The sequence below is a fragment of the Nycticebus coucang genome, chromosome 14 (genome assembly GCF_027406575.1).
Source record: "Nycticebus coucang isolate mNycCou1 chromosome 14, mNycCou1.pri, whole genome shotgun sequence".
Classification (NCBI taxonomy): domain Eukaryota; kingdom Metazoa; phylum Chordata; class Mammalia; order Primates; family Lorisidae; genus Nycticebus; species Nycticebus coucang.
This window is the reverse complement of record NC_069793.1, coordinates 12872356-12883356: the sequence shown is the minus strand read 5'-3', so window position 1 is coordinate 12883356 and position 11001 is coordinate 12872356.

Below are 11001 nucleotides of genomic sequence, written 5' to 3'. Positions count from 1 at the left end.
TTGATAGGAATGGCATTGAATAGGTAGATTGATTCTACCTATCCAATGAGCATGGATTCTTCCCATCCATGAGCATGGTATGTTCTTCCATTTGTTAATATCCTCTGCTATTTCCTTTCTGAGGATTTCATAGTTTTCTTTATAGAGGTCCTTCACCTCCTTCGTTAGGTATATTCCTAGGTATTTCATTTTCTTTGAGACTATGGTGAAGGGAGTTGTGTCCTTAATTAGCTTCTCATCTTGACTGTTATTGGTGTACACAAAGGCTACTGACTTGTGGACATTGATTTTATATCCTGAGACATTACTGTATTTTTTGATGACTTCTAGGAGTCTTGTGGTTGAGTCTTTGGGGTTCTCTAAGTATAAGATCATGTCATCAGCAAAGAGGGAGAGTTTGACCTCCTCTGCTTAAATTGGGATTCCCTTTATTTCCTTGTCTTGCCTAATTGTATTGGCTAGAACTTCCAGCACTATGTTGAATAGTAAAGGTGACAGAGGACAACCTTGTCTGGTTCCACTTCTAAGAGGAAAAGCTTTCAGTTTTACACCATTCAGTAAAATATTGGCTGTGGGTTTCTCATAGATAGTTTCAATCAGTTTTAGAAATGTGCCACCTATGCCTATACTCTTCAGTGTTCTAGTGAGAAAAGAATGCTGGATTTTATCAAATGCTTTTTCTGCATCTATTGAGAGGATCATGTGATCTTTATTTTTGCCTCTGTTAATATGGTGGATAACGTTTATGGACTTGCGTATGTTAAACCAGCCTTGCATCCCTGGGATGAAGCCTACTTGATCATGATGAATGACTTTTTTGATGATAAGCTGTAATCTATTGGCTAGGATTTTGTTGAGGAGTTTTGCATCTATATTCATGAGTGAGATTGGTCTGAAATTCTCCTTTTTGTTTGGGTCTTTTCTTGGTTTTGGTATCAGGGTGATGTTTGCTTCATAGAATGTGTTGGGGAAGATTCCTTCTTCCTCAATTTTTTGGAATAATTTCTGCAGTACAGGAATAAGCTCTTCCTTGAAGGTTTTATAGAATTCTGGAGTGAAGCCATCTGGACCAGGGCATTTTTTGGTTGGAAGATTTTTTATTGTTTCTTTAATCTCAGTGCTTGAAATTGGTCTGTTCAGGAGCTCTATTTCTTCCTGGCTGAGTCTAGGGAGAGGGTGTGATTCCAAATATTGATCCATTTCTTTCACATTGTCAAATTTCTGGGCATAGAGTTTCTGGTAGTATTCAGAGATGATCTCTTGTATCTCTGTGGGATCAGTTGTTATTTCCCCTTTATCATTTCTGATTGAGGTTACTAGAGATTTTACTTTTCTATTCCTCGTTAGTCTAGCCAATGGTTTATCTATTTTATTTATTTTTTCAAAAAACCAACTCCTTGTTTCATTAATGTTCTGAATGATTCTTTTGTTTTCAATTTCATTGATCTCTGATTTGATTTTGGATATTTCTTTTCTTCTACTGAGTTTAGGCTTAGATTGTTCTTCTTTTTCCAATTCCGTAAGATCTCTTGTGAGATTGTTGATGTGCTCTCTTTCTGTTTTTCGAATGTAGGCATCTAAAGCAATGAATTTTCCTCTCAAAACTGCTTTTGCAGTATCCCACAGGTTTTGGTAGCTTGTGTCTTCATTGTTGTTATGCTCAAGGAAGTTAATGATTTCCTGTTTTATTTCTTCCTGCACCCATCTGTTATTCAACAGAAGATTGTTTAATTTCCATGTCTTTGGGTGGGGTCAAGCATTTTTGTTAGAGTTGAGTTCCACCTTTAGTACCTTATGGTCTGAGAAGATACAAGGTAAAATTTCAATTCTTTTCATTCTGTTGATATTTGTTTTGTGTCCCAGGATATGATCAATTTTGGAGGAAGTTCCATGGGGTGATGAGAAGAATGTATATTCTTTATCTTTGGGGTGGAGTGTTCTATATGCGTCTGTCAAGCACAGTTATTCTAGGGTCTCGTTTAAATCTCTTATATCTTTGTTTAATTTCTGTTTAGAGGATCTGTCCAGCTCTGTAAGAGGAGTGTTGAAGTCCCCCGTTATGATGGTATTATCAGATATCATATTGCTCAGACTGAGTAAGGTCTGTTTCAAGAATCTGGGAGCATTTAAATTGGGTGCATAAATATTTAGAATTGAAATGTCTTCTTGTTGCATTTTTCCCTTGACCAATATAAAGTGACCATCTTTGTCCTTTTTGACTTTAGTTGCTTTAAATCCACATGTATCTGAAAATAAGATTGCAACTCCTCTTTTCTTCTGAATTCCATTTGCCTGAAAAATTGTCTTCGAACCCTTGACTCGGAGCTTTAATTTGTCTTTTGAAGCCAGGTGTGTTTCTTGCAGACAGCAAATAGATGGCTTGTGTTTTTTAATCCAGTCAGCCAATCTATGTCTCTTCAGTGGGGAATTCAAGCCATTAACATTTATTGAGATAATTGATAAGTGTGGTAGTATTCTATGTGTCTTATTTGGTGAGAGTCCATTGCTTAGTTTTATCTTTTGCATCAGTGTGGAGGTTAGGTTCTGTCCTTTGATTTCTGAGTTCTTACTTTGCTGCTGATCCATTGTGGTGGTCAGTGTGCAGAACAGGTTGAAGTATTTCCTGTAGAGCTGGTCTTGTTGTGGCGAATTTCCTCAATGTTTGTATATCCGTAAATGATTTGATTTCTCCATCAATTTTTAAGCTTAGCTTAGCAGGGTACAGAATTCTGGGCTGGAAATTGTTCTGTTTAAGTAGATTAAAGGTAGATGACCATTGTCTTCTTGCTTGGAAAGTTTCATTAGAGAAGTCTGCGGTCACTCTGATGGATTTGCCCCTGTAGGTCAACTGGCGCTTACTCCTGGCAGCTTGCAGAATCTTTTCTTTTGTCTTGACTTTGGACAGGTTCATCACAATGTGTCTTGGAGAAGCTCGGTTAGAGTTGAGGCGACCTGGGGTCCGATATCCCTCTGAAAGCACTGTGTCAGAATCTTTGGTGATATTTGGGAAATTTTCTTTTATAATATTCTCTAGTATGGCTTCCATTCCTCTGGGGCATTCTTCTTCCCCTTCTGGAATTCCTATAGCTCGTATGTTGGAACGCTTCATAAAGTTTCATAATTCTGACAGTGAACATTCTGCTTTCTCTCTCTTCTTTTCTACCTCTTTTACTATCTGAGTTATCTCAAGAACTTTGTCTTCTACCTCTGAAATTCTTTCTTCTGCATGGTCTAACCTGTTGCTGATACTTTCCATTGCATCTTTAAGTTCCCTAATTGACTGTTTCAGTTCCTTCAGCTCTGCTATATCCTTTTTATATTCTTCATATCGTTCATCTCTTATTTGATTCTGTTTTTGGATTTCCTTTTGGTTATTTTCCACTTTATTAGCAGTTTCCTTCATCGTTTCCATCATTTCTTTCATTGTTTTCAACATGTGTATTCTGAATTCCCTTTCTGTCATTCCTGACATTTCTTCATAGGTGGAATCATCTGCAGTAGCTACCTCATGGTCTCTTGGCGGGGTTGTTCTGGACTGGTTCTTCATGTTGCCTGGAGTTTTCTGCTGATTCTTCCTCATGAGTGATTTCTTTTATCTGTTTCCTTGCCCTAATTTTCCTTTCACTTCCTCTTGCTCTTTAAGTTCTCGTGCCTGTGGACTTAGGGTTACAGGACCAGAGGGGTGAGAAGGTTGAAGAGCAAAAAGGGGATGAAAGAAAGGAGGACCGAGTGATAAGAAAAAAAAGAAAAATAGAGAAAGGAGAGGGGGTAGGTAAAAGGAATATTGACAAAAAGAAGAGGGGCACAGAAAGAGGGAGACAGAACAGTATAGGTGTACAGTAGGGTACTTTGACACAACCTTAAAAAAAAACCCCACCTTCTAGGGGTGCCCATTTGAGTGGTTCCCTTGAGGTCAGCAGCTCTTTGCTAACCTGATCAGACACAGTACCCCACCTCCACCAAGTAGAGAGGAAGGACAAAAATGCTATAAATCAAACTAAAACAAGCAAACAGAAAACTTTACGGGATAAAATTTGGTGAAAAACCAAATAATAGCAGTAGAAACACTAGCAAAAATGAAGTTCTAATTATTGAAAAAGACAGCAATGGGAAATTATAATTAAACTAGAAAAATTGAGAAAGAAAAAGGATCTGTATGGAAAAGGTTGAACTTATAAAACAAAACAACATCAACAACATCAAAATAAACAAAAAAAAAAAAACAAGCAAACCAAAAAAAAAAAAAAAACACAACAAAAACAAAGCAGTATGTATATGTTATTGAATATTGTCTGGGCAACACGTGGTCTTCTGGGGTATGAGATGTTAATCACAGTTCTGATACGACTGGAGGCTGCTAGTTTCTCAAACCCCAGCAGGTAGACAACCTAAATCTCTCTTCAGCCCACTTAAAAGGCACTTTGAACTTGTTCACTTGCTGAGCAGAAGCTTTCCCAGGAAAGTGCTTGTCACTGGAATCACTGCTGAAGTGGCTATCCACTTACCTAGTGTGCCAAAACTGGTCTAAATCTGCCCTTGAGGGTTAGGGCTGCAAGGCGGCTCAGACCCCGCCCTTAGGCTACTTGGTCGCTGGGTTACCAGCTCCTACCCAATTCTAGCTCTGCGACCCTGAGGGCGGAGCTTGCCGGGGCAGATTGCTCACAATGGCTCCCTGTGACCCACCGCCAAACACCATTAGCTCCGTCTGGCTCAGCGGCTCAGACTGGGGCCCTAGACAATGGCCAAAGTTCTCTGCACTCCCGCTCAGGCTATCCCCAAGGCAGTTCAACTGAGTGCCAAGTCCAAAGAAACCAAAACAGTTCACAGGTACGGCCTTTCTGGTTTGCAGTCTCGCTGCTACTGAGCTTACAGTTGCGGGCGGGTTTAGACCGATTGAACACACGCGACCACTTGCCAGTTTTCCACTATTTTAGTCCTCCTCTTGGGGTCCAGAAGTCTCTCGCTGACTCCCTGTATCCGCGCAGGGGTGATGATAGGAAGATCCCACCAGCCAGAGATGCCTGGAGTTCTATCTCCCCAGACTCACGGTGCCCAGATGCAAGAAAGCTGTTACTCAGCTGCCATCTTGCTCCGCCTCCCACGGCTATTTTTTTAGAAGCTTTTCAGTTTAATGAAGTCCCATTTGTTTATTTTTGTTGTTGTTGCAATTGCCATGGCAGTCTTCTTCATGAAGTCTTTCCCCAGGCCAATATCTTCCAGTGTTTTTCCTAAATGCCCACCAACCCAGGAATGGATTAACAAGCTGTGGTATATGTACACCATGGAATACTATTCAGCTATTAAAAAAAATGGAGACTTTACATCCTTCGTATTAACCTGGATGGAAGTGGAAGACATTATTCTTAGTAAAGCATCACAAGAATGGAGAAGCATGAATCCTATGTACTCAATTTTGATATGAGGACAATTAAGGTCATGGGGGGGTGAAGGCAAAGCAGAGAGAGGGAAGGAGTGAGAGGGTTGGGGCCTTGGTGTGTGTCACACCTTCTGGGGGCAAGACATGATTGCAAGAGGGACTTTACCTAACAAATGCAATCAGTGTAACCTGGCTTATTGTACCCTCAATGAATCCCCAACAATAAAAAAAAAAAAAAAAGATTGAGGGAATTAGTGATATTCTGGGAAGTAGCTGAATCCTAAGTAGAAACCAGCCCTTTACATGCTGATTCTCTCTCTCTTTTTCATTTCCTCTGCGCTACCCAATGCCTAGAGTAATGTTGAGTAGCTGTCTCTTCATAAGTACTAGATTAATAGTGATGAATAGCTGTTGCTATTTTGATGGTAATTATTATGTTGTTTGCAGCTTACATACCATAAAAAAATGAAAACTAGGCCAACAAAGATACATGGTTAGGTTTTTGGTGAATGAATTTTACTGTTGTATACAGACCTATCTCTCTGTCACTCACTCTTATGTCCAGATACATCTCTGCCATCACCACAAATTAAGCTTTTGGTGGCTTGTTACCTGAGGATCCATTTGGCTTGGTCTGTTTTATTTTAACAGGTACTCTATTAATGCAAGCATTATAAATCATCTAAGACCATTCTTCTACTCAGGGTTTGATCTAGAAGGCTATCTGGAATTAGCAATTTTGTAAGTATTTTGGCCAAAATCCTATACCAAAAGTTCACTATTACCTAGAAGGTCCAATATGCTGGGACTACTCTATACTAGTAATTCACTATATTGAAAACCATCATGTTAAGCAGTGATAACGACTTGGACCCAAGTATGCCAATCCTGCCTGCTTAGTATGGCTTATACCAGCATCTGCTGTGAATGAAATAAAATTGGAACCCAGTCTTTTTCTTGCTGACTATGAGACAACACCAGAAGAGTTAGGATTACTAAATTCTGGTTGAACTGGCTGTCTCCTACAGGAGAAATGGAATTTGAACTTGGTATCATACATTTTGTTGAAAATAATGGTTTTTTAAATAGTTTATATAAATTTGTTCTTAACATATCTGATTTGTAAAAACTAATTCAACAAAGGCCCTGATTAGTGAAGATATATTTTTAGATAATTTTATTCAATAGGGGTGTGGCTTATTAATCTAATGTTAAGGTGAGGTAATTTATATTATCCATTTAAACGTTATTTTCTATTCTGTATAGCAGATTCGGCAATATGTGTTCAGGGACAAAGACTTGATCTAATTGATAGGAACCACTAAGAAATATGTTCTGAACATTTTTTTCATTAAGAATAAAAAATAGAGCTATCCATACTGTATTGCATAAGAGGTTAGATCTTAAATGTGCTCACCACCACTACCAAAAAAAATAATTATTTGAGGTAATGGATAGGTTGTCTGGTTTGTGGTAATAATTTCACTATATGTGTATATTGTACACAGTAAATATATTCGATTTTTCTTTGTTAATCTTCTCTTGAAAGCAGTTTCTTGCAATTATTCCCTCTCTGAGGGAATTTTTAGTTATTTTTAACTCATGTAAAGGTTGTAGGGGTTAAGACCTTTACATATATTCTGTCATTTAAATTTTTAATTATTTTTAACTCATGTAAAGGTCGTAGGGGTTAAGACCTTTACATACATTCTGTCATTTAAATTTTATCCCATTCTCTAGGCGGGCACTGTGACTTTAAACTTGAAGATGGGAAAACTGAAGTCTTAAGAGTCTGAGTAACTTTCTTTCACAGTTCTTTCTTTCTGCTGCTCCAAATTCAAAACAAGCTTGTTTAAAGGACTTACTTTCCCCCCCCTTTTACTTCCTCATGTTTCTTCTTTCCCTTCCCTTTAAGGTGCTTTTTTGTCATTTTTTATTTTTCTCGCTATCCCATTTGTAGTGGCTGTGGCTAAAACAGTGAAGGAAGGATTGTATCTTTTCCCACAATGCTTTTAGCTGTTTCCTTGTGACCTCAGTCTCCATCATCGAGGCCATCCATCTGTCTCCTTCCTTTGCTCCGAAACCAGACCCTGTGAAGCTCAGGTGCTGGCCCTGATCACAGAACTGTACATTATTTATCTGGCTGCTGACCTCCTGCCCAGCTCATGTGCATAATCTCTCCTTTCCAGACTGTCCTTTGGTCTTGCTACAGGCTTCTTTCTCATTCCTATGACCAAGTCCCCACTTACGCTCCCATTTGTGTTTATAGGACTAAGACTCACTTTGGTGTAAGGGTCAGGGCAGCGTGCTGGTTCTGGGCCTTCTTGTCAAGCACTTCTTGGCAAGCTCATGTTGCCCACTTCCTTTCACCCTGTCACCTGGCTCTGATCATTTCCAATTTGGGACACTTATTTATTTAGAATAATTAGTTGTCTAGGTGAACCATGAAAGGAGAGATTTTAACAATCACCCTGGGGTGAGAGACATAACTTGGGTTGAACATAAGGCTTTGCTGGTTAAACGTTGGGGAAGCTGGTTAACATTTCTATGCCATAGTTTCTCCTGTAAAATTGTGTTAATAGTAGTATCTAGGTTCTGGGTTATTATGAGGATGAAATGAGTTAACATCTGTAAAGAATTTGAAACAGGGCCTATACATAGTAATCACTTAATGTATTTAAGCTACAATTTACATTATGATATTAGGTAGAGTAACTAACCCCCGGAAGCCTGTGAGGACTGGATGGGATCATGCCTGCAAGGTTTATTAGCAGCGTTGCTGGCACATTTTGGACAATAAGCACCTGAATGAACGTCCACTCTTCTCCAGACAGTTTTTCCTGTCTGGCTTTACCTCATCAAGTATGCAACTGACTCTGTTCTACCTCCACCCCACAAGACCTTTCCATTGATCTACCTGTACCTGCTGCTTGTTATTTCTTGTTCTAACAACATGTTAAGCAACATCTGAAAACCAGAAGACAGTTACCCCGACACCAGTTTCCTAATCATCACTAAGCCGTGGGGAAGCAGATGTGAGCAGCCCACCCAGCAGCCAGCAGCCCATCTGCACCAACTCCATGAAATATTACATAAGGCATAGATATGTGAAGCCTGAACAGGCTGCCGTTTTTCCAGAAAAGACACCTCAGTGATCCTTACTGAGTGTCTCCTACTTGGCAACAAGATGTGTTTGGGAGGAAAGAAGTTAACCAAAGCCTGAAGCCTCCAAGGTAAACCCTATAGCTTCCCTCTCCACACAAATTCCCTTTTCTGCCTGTTAAAGGTGCCTCCCGGTGGGGCAACTGGAGATGTCTGTAAAGTTTTCTGTTTTGTTGTTGTGTAGAGATTTGGAGTATTTAGCTGTGCAGATGACCTTCCCTTAAACAGTGGTTCTTAACCTTCCTAATGCCTCCTAATGCTGTGACCTTTAATGTAGTTCCTCATATTGTGGTGACCCTCAACCAGAAAATTATTTTCATTGCTACTTTGTAACTATAATTTTGCTAATGTTATACATCTTAATGTAAATATCTGATAGGCAGGATGTATTTTCATTGTTACAAAGGGGTCGCGACCCACAGGTTGAGAACCGCTGCCTTAGAATGAGATTGTTACTCTGGAGCCATGATTAAAAATGCTAGGTGTAATAATACAATTATTTCTTTGGAAAAATGTAGGCGCCCGCTCCCCCACCAGTAAATCCCAGTAGCTGCACCTGAGTTTGCCTGTGAGCTCTGGACGTAACTTAACTGATTAGTGAAGATATATTTTTAGATAATTTTATTTGATAGGGGTGTGGCTTATTAATCTAATGTTAAGGTGAGGTAATTTATATTATCCATTTAAACGTTTGGCAAGTGAATTTCAGCATAAACTTGGGACAGTATAGTCCCCTGGGGACAGTATACTGTAATGACAACTAGAACTAGAAGGCCTGGTTCTGTTCCCGAGATTCTAAAATTGCTGACCATGGAACCTCTCTGTTCTTCAGCTTCCTCATCCGTTAAATGGGAAGGATCATAATAGCAATACCCATTTATGTGGATGTTGTGAGAACTAAGTCAGCAAACATGAGCAAAGCTCTTAGAACAATGCCTGCCCCATGCTAAGCGCTGGAGGGGTGAACTTAACTGTAGGTTCCTGGGAAGTCTGTAGCTCTCTAATTTTTTTTTTTTTTTTTTTAAGAAATAAGCTAACTTGATCAAATTTTGTAGATTACAGTTTATTTTACCCAAAGGGCAAAAGTCTCTGATTATTTAAAACAGGTCACATTAAATAGTACAGTCAGATTTTCTCCCTCTTGGAGTTTTTTGGTATGAGAGGCCCTTAGTGCTTAAAGACGCATTTCCCATTATCATCCATAAGGCATGTCTATATCAGGCTGGAAAGAAAGCTTATGTATTTATTTATTTATTTATTTTTTATTTTTTTTATTGTTGGGGATTCATTGAGGGTACAATAAGCCAGGTTATACTGATTGCAATTGCTTATGTATTTATTGAATGTGTTTTATCTGAGAGCCCAGCACATGATGACACTGAGCTGGTCCTGGAGTTATAGTGGTGAGAACATAACAAGGTAACAGACAAGGAGCCAGGCAGTTGGCACTTAGGCTGATGAATGGTATGAGAAGGACAGGTGAGGAATTCAGAGCAGGAGGAAAGGAGTGTGTCATCCAGCCCTGGCCAGGACTAAGATAAAATACCGGAGAGCGTGACAGGTGGGCTGAGGTTCGGTCTGGAGGGGAAGCTTGAAGGAAAGCCTGTTTCAGGAGTTGGGGACAGTGCCAGAAGGAATGCGGACATCTGAGGGCTCGGCACTTCTGAAGACTGGAAGAAAACAGAGCTGGACCGAGCTCTGAGAGTGGAAGAGGTGTGGAATGAGGCTGGAGATGTAGGCAAGTGACAACTTGATCATAAAGGAGCAACACCCCTCACATCACACACAGCTTAGCTTACTAGCTGTTTCATCTAAAATATATGCAAATTTCCCAATGTATAGTGTTTTTTGTGACATGAATGAATTGCATAGTGGTGAAGTCGCATAGTGGTGAAGTCCAGGCTTTTAGTGTACCCGTCACCTGAATAATATACATTGTACCCACTAGTAACTTTTGATCCCTCACCCCCTCCCATTCTCTTCCCTTCCTATATTCAAATGTCCATTACTCCACTTTGTATGACCACATATATCCACCATTTGGCTCCCACCATAAATGAGAACATGTAATGTAACATCAGTTGATCTCCACTGTATGAATTTTAAGCCTGGGCTTCACAAGATGATCCTGAACATGGATGGGAGAGGGATTTAAATAAGGTTATTTTACTTTTTGCTGTACTTCTTATACTCCTTGTCATAATGAAATTAGCATTCCTTAACATAGGGTTTTTCATAAGCTTTATTGGTCTTCCCTCACATGCAAATTTTGTGCCTGGTGTTGAACGTGGGCCGTGAGGGCTCTTTTACCATTTCACATTTGTCAGTGTTTAAATAGGTAGAGAACGTAATTTAATGGTAGCATGAAAATTGGTATTGGTAAAAAACTTTTATGAAGGGGATTGGTAGGAAAATTTGATAAAGTTTATGATAAACTTTTTATTGGTATTGTCAGGAAACTG